The 11,479-nt window shown below is 43.8% G+C and overlaps 1 pseudogene; it reads right to left on the bottom strand.

Annotated features, from left to right (window-relative positions):
* Positions 1 to 9,903: 9,903 nt before the first annotated feature.
* Positions 9,904 to 10,447, bottom strand: LOC144299436 (immunoglobulin lambda variable 1-40 pseudogene; annotated as a pseudogene).
* Between the last annotated feature and the right edge of the window lie 1,032 nt (positions 10,448 to 11,479).

Raw genomic sequence — 11,479 nt, 5'->3', positions numbered from 1 at the left:
TTTGCTTTTGTTTCTTTTGCCTTCCTGGATGTATCTTGCAAGAAGTTACTGTGGCCAAGTTCAAAAAGGGTGTTGCCTGTGTTCTCCTCTAGGATTTTGATGGAATCTTGTCTCACATTTAGATCTTTCATCCATTTTGAGTTTATCTTTGTGTATGGTGCAAGACAGTGATCTAGTTTCATTCTTCTGCAGGTGGATGTCCAATTTTCCCAGCACCATTTATTGAAGAGACTGTCTTTCTTCCAATAGATAGTCTTTGCTCCTTTATCGAATATTAGTTGACCATAAAGTTCAGGGCACACTTCTGGGTTCTCTATTCTGTTCCATTGATCTATGTGTCTGTTTTTGTACCAGTACCACACTGTCTTGATGACCACAGCTTTGTAGTACAACCTGAAATCTGGCATTGTGATGTCCCCAGATATGGTTTTCTTTTTTAAAATTCCCCTGGGTATTTGGGGTCTTTTCTGATTCCACACAAATCTTAAAATAATTTGTTCTAACTCTCTGAAGAAAGTCCATGGTATTTTGATATGGATTGCATTAAACGTGTAAATTGCCCTAGGTAACATTGACATTTTCACAATATTAATTCTGCTAATCCATGAGCATGAAATATTTTTCCATCTCTTTATGTCTTCCTCAATTTCCTTCAGAAGTGTTCTATAGTTTTTAGGGTATAGATCCTTTACCTCTTTGGTTAGGTTTATTCCTAGGTATCTTATGCTTTTGGGTGCAATTGTAAATGGGATTGACGCCTTAATTTCTCTTTCTTCAGTCTCATTGTTAGTGTCTAGAAATGCCATTGATTTCTGGGCATTGATTTTGTATCCTGCCATGCTACCAAATTGCTGTATGAGTTCTATCAATCTTGGGGTGGAGGCTTTTGTGTTTTCCATGTAGAGTATCATGTCATCGGCAAGAGGGAGAGTTTCACTTCTTCTTTGCCATTTGAATGCTTTTAATGTCTTTTTGTTGTCTGATTGCTGAGGCTAGGACTTCCAGTACTATGTTGAATAGCAGTGGTGAGAGTGGATACCCCTGTATTGTTCCAGATCTTAGGGGAAAGGCTCCTAGTGCTTCCCCATTGAGAATGATATTTGCTGTGGGCTTTTTGTAGATGACATTTAAGATGTCAAGGAATGTTCCCTCTATCCCTACACTCTGAAGAGTTTTGATCAGGAATGGATGCTGTATTTTTCAAATGTTTTTCAGCATCTAATGAGAGGATCATATGGTTCTTGGTTTTTCTCTTGCTGATATGATGAATCACATTGATTGTTTTACAAGTGTTGAAGCAGCCTTGTGTCCCGGGGTAAATTCTACTTGGTCGTGGTGAATAATTTTCTTAATATGCTGTTGGATCCTATTGGTCAGTATCTTGTTGAGAATTTTTGCATCCATGTTCATCAGGGATATTGGTCTGTAATTCTCCTTTTTGGTGGGGTCTTTGTCTGGTTTTGGAATTAAGGTGATGCTGGCCTCACAGAACGAATTTGGAAGTACTCCATCTCTTTCTATCTTTCCAAACAGCTTTAGGAGAATAGGTATGATTTCTTCTTTAAACATTTGATAGAATTCCTCTGGGAAGCCATCTGGCCCTGGACTCTTGTGTCTTGGGAGGTTTTTGATGACTGCTTCAATATCCTCCCTGGTTATTGGCCTGTTCATGTTTTCTATTTCTTCCTGTTCCAGTTCTGGTAGTTTGTGGCTTTCCAGGAATGCGTCCATTTCTTCTAGATTGCTAATTTATTGGCGTATAGCTGTTTATAATAGGTTTTTAAAATCGTGTGTATTTCCTTGGTGTTGGTAGTGATCTCTCCTTTCTCATTCATGATTTTATTAATTTGAGTGTTCTCTCTCTTCTTTTTAATAAGGTTGGCTAATGGTTTCTCTATCTTTTTAATTCTTTCAAAGAACCAACTCCTGGTTCTGTTGATCTGTTCCACAGTTCTTCTGGTCTCGATTTCGTTGAGTTCTGCTCGAATTTTAATTATATCTCTTCTTCTGCTGGGCGTGTGGTCCATCTGCTATTTTTTCTCTAGCTCCTTTATGTGTAAGGTTAGCTTTTGTATTTGAGTTCTTTCCAATTTTTGAATGGATGCTTGTATTGCGATGTATTTCCCCCTTAGGACTGCTTTTGCTGCATCCCAACGATTTTGAACAGTTGTATCTTCATTCTCATTAGTTTCCATGAATCTTTTTAATTCTTCCTTAATTTCCTGGTTGACCCTTTCATCTTTTAGCAGGATGGTCCTTAACCTCCACTTGTTTGTGGTCCTTCGAAACTTCTTGTTGTGATTTAGTTCTAATTTCAAGGCATTATGGTCTGGAGAATATACAGGGGACGATCCCAATCTTTTGGTATCAGTTCAGGCCCAATTTGTGACCCAATATGTGGTCTATTCTGGAGAAAGTTCCATGTGCACTTGAGAAGAATGTGTATTCAGTTGAGTTTGGATGTAAAGTTCTGTAGATATCTGTGAAATCCATCTGGTCCAGTGTATCATTTAAAGCTCTCGTTTCTTTGGAGATGTTGTGCTTAGAAGACCTATCGAGTATAGAAAGAGCTAGATTGAAGTCACCAAGTATAAGTGTATTATTATCTAAGTATTTCTTCACTTTGGTTATTAATTGGTTTAAATATTTGGCAGCTCCCACATTCAGGGCATATATATTGAGGATTGTTAAGTCCTCTTGTTGGATAGATCCTTTAAGTATGATATAGTGTCCCTCTTCATCTCTCACTACAGACTTCGGGGTAAATTTTAGTTTATCTGGAGAAGGATGGCTACCCCTGCTTTCTTTTGAGGACCATTTGAATGGTAAATGGTTCTCCAACCTTTTATTTTCAGGTTGTAGGTTCCTTCTGTCTAAAATGAGTCTCTTGTAGACAGCAAGTAGATGGGTCCTGCTTTTTTATCCAGTCTGAAACCCTGCGCCTTTTGATGGGGTCATTAAGCCCGTTCAGGTTCAGAGTTACTATTGACAGATATGAGTTTACTGTCATCATGATATCTATTCAGTCCTTGTTTTTGTGGATTGTTCCACTGACCTTCTTCTTCAGTCTAACGCTCTCCCAACTGAGCTATTTCGGCCGCCGCTTGACCTTCTTCTTAAAGGGGAATTTTAAGAGTCCCCCTTAAAATTTCTTGCAGAGCTGGTTTGGAGGTCACATATTCTTTCAGTTCCTGCCTGTCTTGGAAGATCTTTATCTCTCCTTCCATTTTGAATGAGAGCCTTGCTGGATAAAGTATTCATGGTTGCATGTTCTTCTCATTTAGGACCCTGAATATATTCTGCCAGCCCTTTCTGGCCTGCCAGGTCTCTGTGGAGAGGTCTGCTCTTACCCTAATATTCCTCTCCATAAAAGTGAGTGATTTCTTGTCTCTTGCTGCTTTAAGGATCTTCTCTTTATCTTTGGAATTTGCAAGCTTCAGTATTAAATGTCGAGGTGTTTAATGGTTTTTATTGATTTTAGGAGGGGATCTCTCTCTTTCCTGGATCTGAATGCCTGTTTCCCTTCCCAGATTAGGAATGTTTTCAGCTAGGATTTGTTCAAATACTTATTCTGGCCCTCTGGCCCTTTTGGCGCCCTCGGGAACCCCAATTAAATGTAGGTTTTTCTTCCTCAGGCTGTCGTTTATTTCCCTTAATCTGTCTTCATAGTTTTTAATTGTCTGTCTCTTTTTTTCCTCAGTTTCCCTCTTTTCCATCAACTTGTGTCTATGTCGCTCACTCGTTCTTCCACCTCGTTAACCCTCGTCGTTAAGACTTCTAGTTTGGATTGCATGTCTCAATTGATTTTTAATTTCTGCCTTACTGGATCTAAATTCTGCAGTCATGAAGTCTCTTGAGTCCCTTATGCTTTTTTCTAGAGCCACCAGTAGCTGTATAATAGTGCTTCTGAACTGGCTCTCTGACATTGAATTGTAATCCAGATTTTGTAACTCTGTGGGAGAGAGGACTGTTTCTGATTCTTTCTTTTGGGGTGAGGTTTTCCTTCCTGTCATTTTGCTCAGTGCAGAGTGGCCAAAAATAAGTTGTATTGGGAAAAGGAGAAAAAGAGAGAGAAAGAAAAGAGAAAAAGAAGCAAAAAAGGAAGAAAAAGAGGAAAAAAGAGAAGAAACAGAGAAAGAAAGAGAAAGAATGGGGGAAAAAAGGGTGGAGGAAGCAATCAGAAATCAAAAAGAAAAAAAATCACGGGGGAGTATCTTTTGATTCTGTATACTTTAAGTCTCTTGACTTCCACTGGAACTTGTCCGTCTAGCTGGTCTTCTGGGGGAGGGGCCTTTTGTGCTGATTTTCAGGTGTTAGCACTTGGGGGAGCTGCTCTGCCCACTGCCTGGTGCAGGGCTCAGTGGGGGGGTTTTACCCAGTGAGGCCCCGGGAGGAACAACTGCTGTGGCCGGGCCAGCTCTGGAAACCTGGATTCAGGCCCCACATTCACTCCGGAGCTCTCTGTCTGCAGGGCCTGGATGCTCTGGGGCGGGGCCGCTGATATGCTCAGCTCGGGGCAGGAGCGTCATTGCTGTCCTGGGCCCTCCCGGCCTCTGCCTGTCCAGGGGGGAGGCCGGATCTTGGGCTGTGTCCCAGCGCCCTGTGCTCCGGGACCTGAGTAGTTGGATTCGCGCTCCTGGCTGGGTAGGCCCCTCTGCGGAGCCGATGGAGCCCCTCCAAGCTGCTCTGGGTCCAGCTGTGTGCGCTGCAGCCCTTAGGGAGCTCGGCACACTCTCCTGGGCGCGCAGGTGTCTGTTACAGTCCCTGGGAGCCTGAGGGCATCCCCGCTCTCCTGGGGTCCTGCTCTAACTCCCTGCAGGCGCCTTTCCGCCCAGGAAGATTGGTGCAGCTCCTGCTTCTCCAGGACTGGGCTCTCCTGTCCTGGGGACACTTGCCCCGGCCTTAGCCCGGCTCCTCTTTGGGAGCTGCAGTAGTAACTGCGGGAGCTGACTCCAGGGCTGGAGAGCTGGCCGCCGCCACTGTGGTTGTTCCTCCTGGTGTCATCTTGTACCTGGGACTGAGCAGGGGCCTCACAGGATAAACAGGCCCCCCTGAGCCATGCACCTGGCAGGGACCTGGGCAGCTCCCCCAGGTGCACACACCTGAGAATCAGCACAGCAGACCTCTCCCCCAGAAGACCAGCTGGAAAGACAGGAGAAGAGCAAGTTCTTGACCAAACAGTGCTGGAAAGCTCCAGGGGAAGTCAAGGGATTTACAGTATATAGAACCGGAGGATACTCCCCCTTGTTTTTGTTTTTGTTTTGTTTTTTCTTTTGTCCTTCTTTTTTTTTCTCTTTTGCTTCTCTTTTTTCCAGTACTACTTCTTTTAAGCGACTTTGCACTGAGCAAAATGACTACAAAGAAGAACTCACCATAAAAGAAAGACTCAGAAACAGTACTTTCTGCCACAGAGTTACAGAATTTGGATTACAATTCAATGCCAGAAACCCAATTCAGAAGCACAATTATAAAGCTACTGGTGGTTCTGGAAAAAAGTAAAAGGATTCAAGGGACTTCATGACTGCAAAATTTAGATCTATCAGGCCGAAGTTAAAAAATCAATTAAATGAGATGCAATCTAAACTGGAGGACCTAAAGACGAGGGTTAACGAGTAGAAGAATGAATGAGTGACATAGAAGACAAGTTGATGGCAAGAAATGAAGCTAGGGAAAAAAGAAAAAAACAATTAGAAGATCATGAGGAAATGTTAAGGGAAATAAATGGCAGCCTCAGAAGGAAAATATCTACATTTAATTGGGGTTCCAGAGGATGCCAAAAGGGACAGAGGACCAGAACGTGTATTTGAACAAATCATAGCTGAGAACTGCCCTATTTTGGGGAGGGAAACAGGCATTCAGATCCAGGAGATAGATCCCACCCCTAAAATCAATAAACACCGTTCAACACCCTGACATTTAATGGTGAACTTACAAATTCCAAAGATAAAGAGAAAATACTTAATGCAGCAAGAGACAAGAGATCCCTAACTTATATGGATAGAAATATTAGATAAACAGAAGACCTCTCCACAGAGACCTGGCAGGCCAGAAAGGGCTGGCAGGATATATTCAGGGTCCTAAATGAGAAGAACATGCAACCAAGAATATTTTATCCAGCAAGGCTCTCATTCAGAATGGAAGGAGAGATAAAGAGCTTCCAAGACAAGCAGGAACTGAAAGAATATGTGACCTCCAAACCAGCTCTGCAAGAAATTTTAAGGGGGACTCTTAAAATCCCCCTTTAAGAAGAAGTCCAGTGGAACAATCCACAAAAACAAGGACTGAATAGATATCGCGATGACACTAAACTCATATCTGTCAATAGTAACTCTGAACATGAACAGGCTTAATGACCCCATCAAAAGGCGCAGGGTTTCAGACTGGATAAAAAAGCAGGATCCATCTACTTGCTGTCTACAAGAGACTCATTTTAGACAGAAGGACACCTACAGCCTGAAAATGAAAGGCTGGAGAGCCATTCACCATTCAAATGGTCCTCAAAAGAAAGCAGGGGTAGCCATCCTTATATCAGAGACTTTTTTTTAAAAGACTCTATTCATTTATCCATGGGAAACACACACAAAGAGAGAAAGAGAGAGAGAGGGAGAGAGAGAGAGAGAGAGAGAGAGAGAGAGAGAGAGAGAGAGAGAGAGGCAGACACAAGGCAGAGGGAGAAGCAGGCTCCATGGAGGGATTCCAAGGCAGGACTCAATCCCGGTACCCCAGGATTACATCCTGAGCCAAAGGCAGGCGCCAAAGCACTGAGCCACCCAGGGATCCTCTATATTGGGAGACTTTAAATGGCATTCTCTACAAACGACAGATTTTCTAAACACAACATGTCCAAAGAAACAGGAGCTTTAAATGATACACTGGGCCAGATTAATTTCACAGATATTTATAGAACTTTACATCCAAAGGCAACCAAATACACATTACTTTCAAGTGCACATGGAACTTTCTCCAGAATAGACCACATACTGGGTCACAAATCAGGTCTTAACTGATAGCAAAAGATTGGGATCGTCCCCTGCATATTTTCAGACCATAATTCTTTGAAACTAAAACTAAACCACAAGAAGTTTGGAAGTATTTCAAACACATGGAGCTTAAAGACCATCCTGCTAAAAGATGAAAGGGTCAACCAGGAAATTAGAGAAGAATTAAAAAGATTCATGGAAACTAATGAAAATTAAGATACAACCATTCAAAATCTTTGGGATGCAGCAAAAGCAGTCCTGAGGGGGAAATACATCACAATACAAGCAGCCATCCAGAAACTGGAAAAATTTCAAATACAAAAAGCTAACTTTGCACCTAAAGGAACTGGAGAAATTACAGCAAATAAAACCTACACCCAGCAGAAGAAGAGAGTTAATAAAGTTCCAGAACTCAATGAAATAGAGACCAGAAGAACTGTGGAACAGATCAAGAAAACCAGGAGTTGGTTATTTGAAAGAATTAATAAGATAGATAAACCATTAGCCAGCCTTAATAAAAAGAATAGAGAAAAAGACTCAAATTAGTAAAATCACGAATGCAAAAGGAGAGATCACCACCAATACCAAAGAAATACAAAAGATTTTAAAAAATTTTTATGAGCAGCTATATGCCAATAAATTAGGCCATCTAGAAGGAATGGACGCATTTCTAGAAAACCAGAAACTACCAAAATTGGAACAATAAGAAATAGAAAACCTGAACAGGCCAATAACCAGGGAGGAAATTGAAGCAGCCATCAAAAACCTCCTAAGACATAGAAGTCCAGGGCCAGATGGCTTCCCAGGGGAATTCTATCAAACGTTTAAAGAATAAACCATACCTATTCTACTAAAGCTGTTTGGAAAAATAGAAAGAGATGGTGTACTTCCAAACTTGTTCTATGAGGCCGGCATCACCCTAATTACAAAAACAGACAAAAACCCCACCAAAAAGGTGAATTATAGTCCAATATCCCTGATGAACAGAGATGCAAAAATTCTCAACAAGTACATTAAGAAGATTATTCATCATGACCAAGTGGGATTTATCCCTGGTTTGCAAGGCTGGTTCAACACTCGTAAATCAATCAACCTGATACATCACATCAATAAGAGAAAGCAAGAACCATATGATCCTCTCAATAGATTCAGAGAAAGCATTTGACAAAATACAGCATCCATTCCTGATCAAAACTCTTCAGAGTGTAGGGATAGAGGGAACATTCCTCAACATCTGAAAAGCCATCCACGGAAAGCCCACAGCAAATATCATTCTCAATGGGGAAACACTGGGAGCCTTTCCCCTAAGATCAGGAACAAGACAGGAATGCCCACTCTCACCACTGTTATTCAACATAGTACTAGAAGTCCTAGCATCAGCAATCAGACAACAAAAAGAAATAAAAGGCATTCAAACTGGCAAAGAAGTCAAACTCTCCCTCTTCGCCGATGACATGATACTCTACATAGAAAACCCAAAAGACTCCACCCCAAGATTGCTAGAATTCATACAGCAATTTGGCAGTGTGGCAGGATACACAATAAATGCCCAGAAGTCAGTGGCATTTCTAGACACTAACAATGAGACTGAAGAAAGAGAAATTAAGGATCTCATTAGATCTTGGAAAAACTTTTGGCTATTGTGAAAGCAATGTCTTAATAAAAGTCAAATAAACAGAAACAGAGACACTTATACAATGATGACATGCTCTCTCACACAGACATAGAACACAGTCTCACATCCAGAAATATAGCTAATGGGATGGTGGGGGGAAGACATTTCTACAATTTCAGGAATGTGCAAATATGATGTAAACACCATTAAACTCAACAACTTTTTTCAAGTATTAGATGATGTGAGTGAACAAGAAAAAATACCTGGTTAAACCTCAGCATTGATGGAAATTGAAAGGGAGTTATGTCAGAAGATCTAAATATATGATTCAGACATGGATACTCTGAGTTTGGTGCTTCAGTGACAGAAGAAATCACCCAATGAGCAAAAAGAACAGGTATTCCTAATGAAGACAAATAAGGGGATTACATGGGTCTGGAAACATCTAGAAATAGGTAAATGACCAAGGATGGAGATCCTGGATTCCTCAGAGGTCAGATGGGAGGTGAGCACTCTGGATCTGCCACCCCCAGTCCATATACTTCAGTACAAAGAAACCCTGTGTCAGAACCTGATGGGGGAGATGACCTTTCTGTGTCCTTTGAGACCTTTTCTCTAGGAAGGTGGTGCAGGAGTGTCTTTGAGGACACAAGGGAAGGAATAGCATTGAGACCCCAGGTGGTGGCTCTATGCTTTACATGGACCTGGACCTGTGTTGGCAAAAGGAACAGCAGATGGAGGAGCCACCGGCTGAGCCTGAGCAGCTGCTGGGGCCTCGTGCTCCCAGCAGATGACAAAGGGGTTCTGGTCCCAGTTCTCAAAGACCTGGGATTCTGTGTGAGCCTTGAAATGCTGTCACAGGAGGGACAGTGAAGAGTGACCTCACCATCCAGGATCAGTCCAATGATGATCAGAGAGAACGAGCTGCCAGATATGGAACCAGAGAATGGATCAGGGTCCACAGAAGACCTGACATCATAATAGATGAGGATTTGACTGCCCATTCATGGAGCGGTTGGTAACAGGTCACATATTGGACACATGCCTGATGTGTCCTGACTCAGAGCTGGATGCAGGGACCCTGTTTCTGCCCTGACCTGTCATGGACTCTGTCTCAGGGCAGCTGACCCTGGCACCCAGGAATATGTGCTCAATTTAAGAAAATCATACAGCATCTTGCTCCCAAGGACAGGCTTCAAGGAGAAGTTTAAGAGAATGTGGAAAGAATTATAGACAAATTCCTTTAGGGGGGGTCTCAGACGTCCATTTATATCAAACAAACAAAGAAGCACTGACTTGGCCAAACTTTCAGGACTGCACTGGCAGCCCCATCACAGTGGGGATGGCAGGTTTGTGTCTCACTTCCCCCCAGGCCCGGAGCACTGTGTGAGCACCAAGCGTGGGATCAACAGACTGACAGTAATAATCAGCCTCATCCTCAGCCTGGAGCCCAGTGATGGTCAGGGTGCCTGAGTTGCCAGAGCTGGAGCCAGAAAATCTGTCAGGGACCCCTGAGGGTCGATCCCCATCACTGTCCACGAGGAGTTTAGGGGCCTTTCCTGGGAGCTGTTGGTACCAGCTCGCACCAAATCTACCAAAGTCATTTGTGCTTCCAGAGCAGGAGATGGTGACCTTCTGGCCCAGGGCCCCAGACACTGAGGCCGGCTGATTCAGCACAGACTGGGCCCAGGACCCTGCAAGGGGGAGAGACACAGAGAGGGTGATGCTCTCTTCTACAGAAAAGGGGAAAAATCAGAGCCCATGTGCCCTCCCAGGATCCCTTCCCCTTTCCCCATATCCAGTCACCTGCGCAGTGAGCGAGGAGTGTGAAGAGGAGAGGGGACCAGGCCATGTCGGAGGACATCACTGATTGATCCTGCCTTCTGGGGATCCACAGCTGAGCAGACCTCCTCTAATCTCTCCCTTCCCCTATTCATCCTCTGAGAGAGGGAGGGGCCATCCATGCAAATAAGACCCTAGTCCCTCTGTCTGAGGACACAAGGGGGTAAGGCTGGGAGGGGCTGCATGGGACAGGGGTGCAGAGGTCCCAGCTATGAGCCCTGACACAGGCAGTATCAGGTGGCAGGTTTTCTGCTCTGATCAACCCTTGTCCCTCAGAAACATGTGAAGGGTGCTCCCTGGGTCCAGACCTAGACACAGCATTGTACAACATGGTGACATGAGTCCATTAGGGATAACTCCTGCCTCCTCACCATACTGTCCACTGTCAAGTTCCTTAGGGCCAGGCCTGGTGTCCCCTTATGTGGCCTCCCATCCCTACAGGACACATTTTTACCCTATTCATGCTCCACATAGTGAGTCTGTCCACAGATCCCTGGGCTATTCATGGGACAGACTGAGGTGATGTCTTTTGTAGAATTACATAGATGAGGATCACGTCCAGAGCAGTGATGAGTCCACATTGACACATGGCCAGTTCTGTGCAGGAGGCTGATATCTTTCCTCTTACCTGATTCCTCTCTGTTTGGAGAGTCCTCTTCTCCCAGAAGTTCCCTCAGCACTGAGGACCAGGGAGCACTCTTTCCAGGCTGTGGGTAGAAGCTGTCGTGTGCATTGTAGAGGATTATACACTGGACATACCTCAGAAATCTCTGCCAGGCCTGAGTCCCCAGCAGGGAGCACAGGGCCCAGCCCCCAAGAACAGGCTCCTTAGTGTCAATGATCCTCAGTAAGCAGTGGAGTAGGGACCACAGGGCAGTCCCACCGCGCCCCCTGCTGGTTGCAGAGCACACACTCACCCTGGCCTGAAGACCTGAGTCCAGCTGGTTTCTGCAACTTGCCAGGTCCCTGTCTATTCTCACATCTCTCATCTGATTTCTAGAGACGGGCGATTCCAGTATATTGTACCTGATTCTTTTGTATC

The sequence above is a fragment of the Canis aureus genome, chromosome 27, assembly GCF_053574225.1.
Source record: "Canis aureus isolate CA01 chromosome 27, VMU_Caureus_v.1.0, whole genome shotgun sequence".
Lineage (NCBI taxonomy): Eukaryota > Metazoa > Chordata > Mammalia > Carnivora > Canidae > Canis > Canis aureus.
This window is presented reverse-complemented; position numbering and strand designations above follow the sequence as displayed.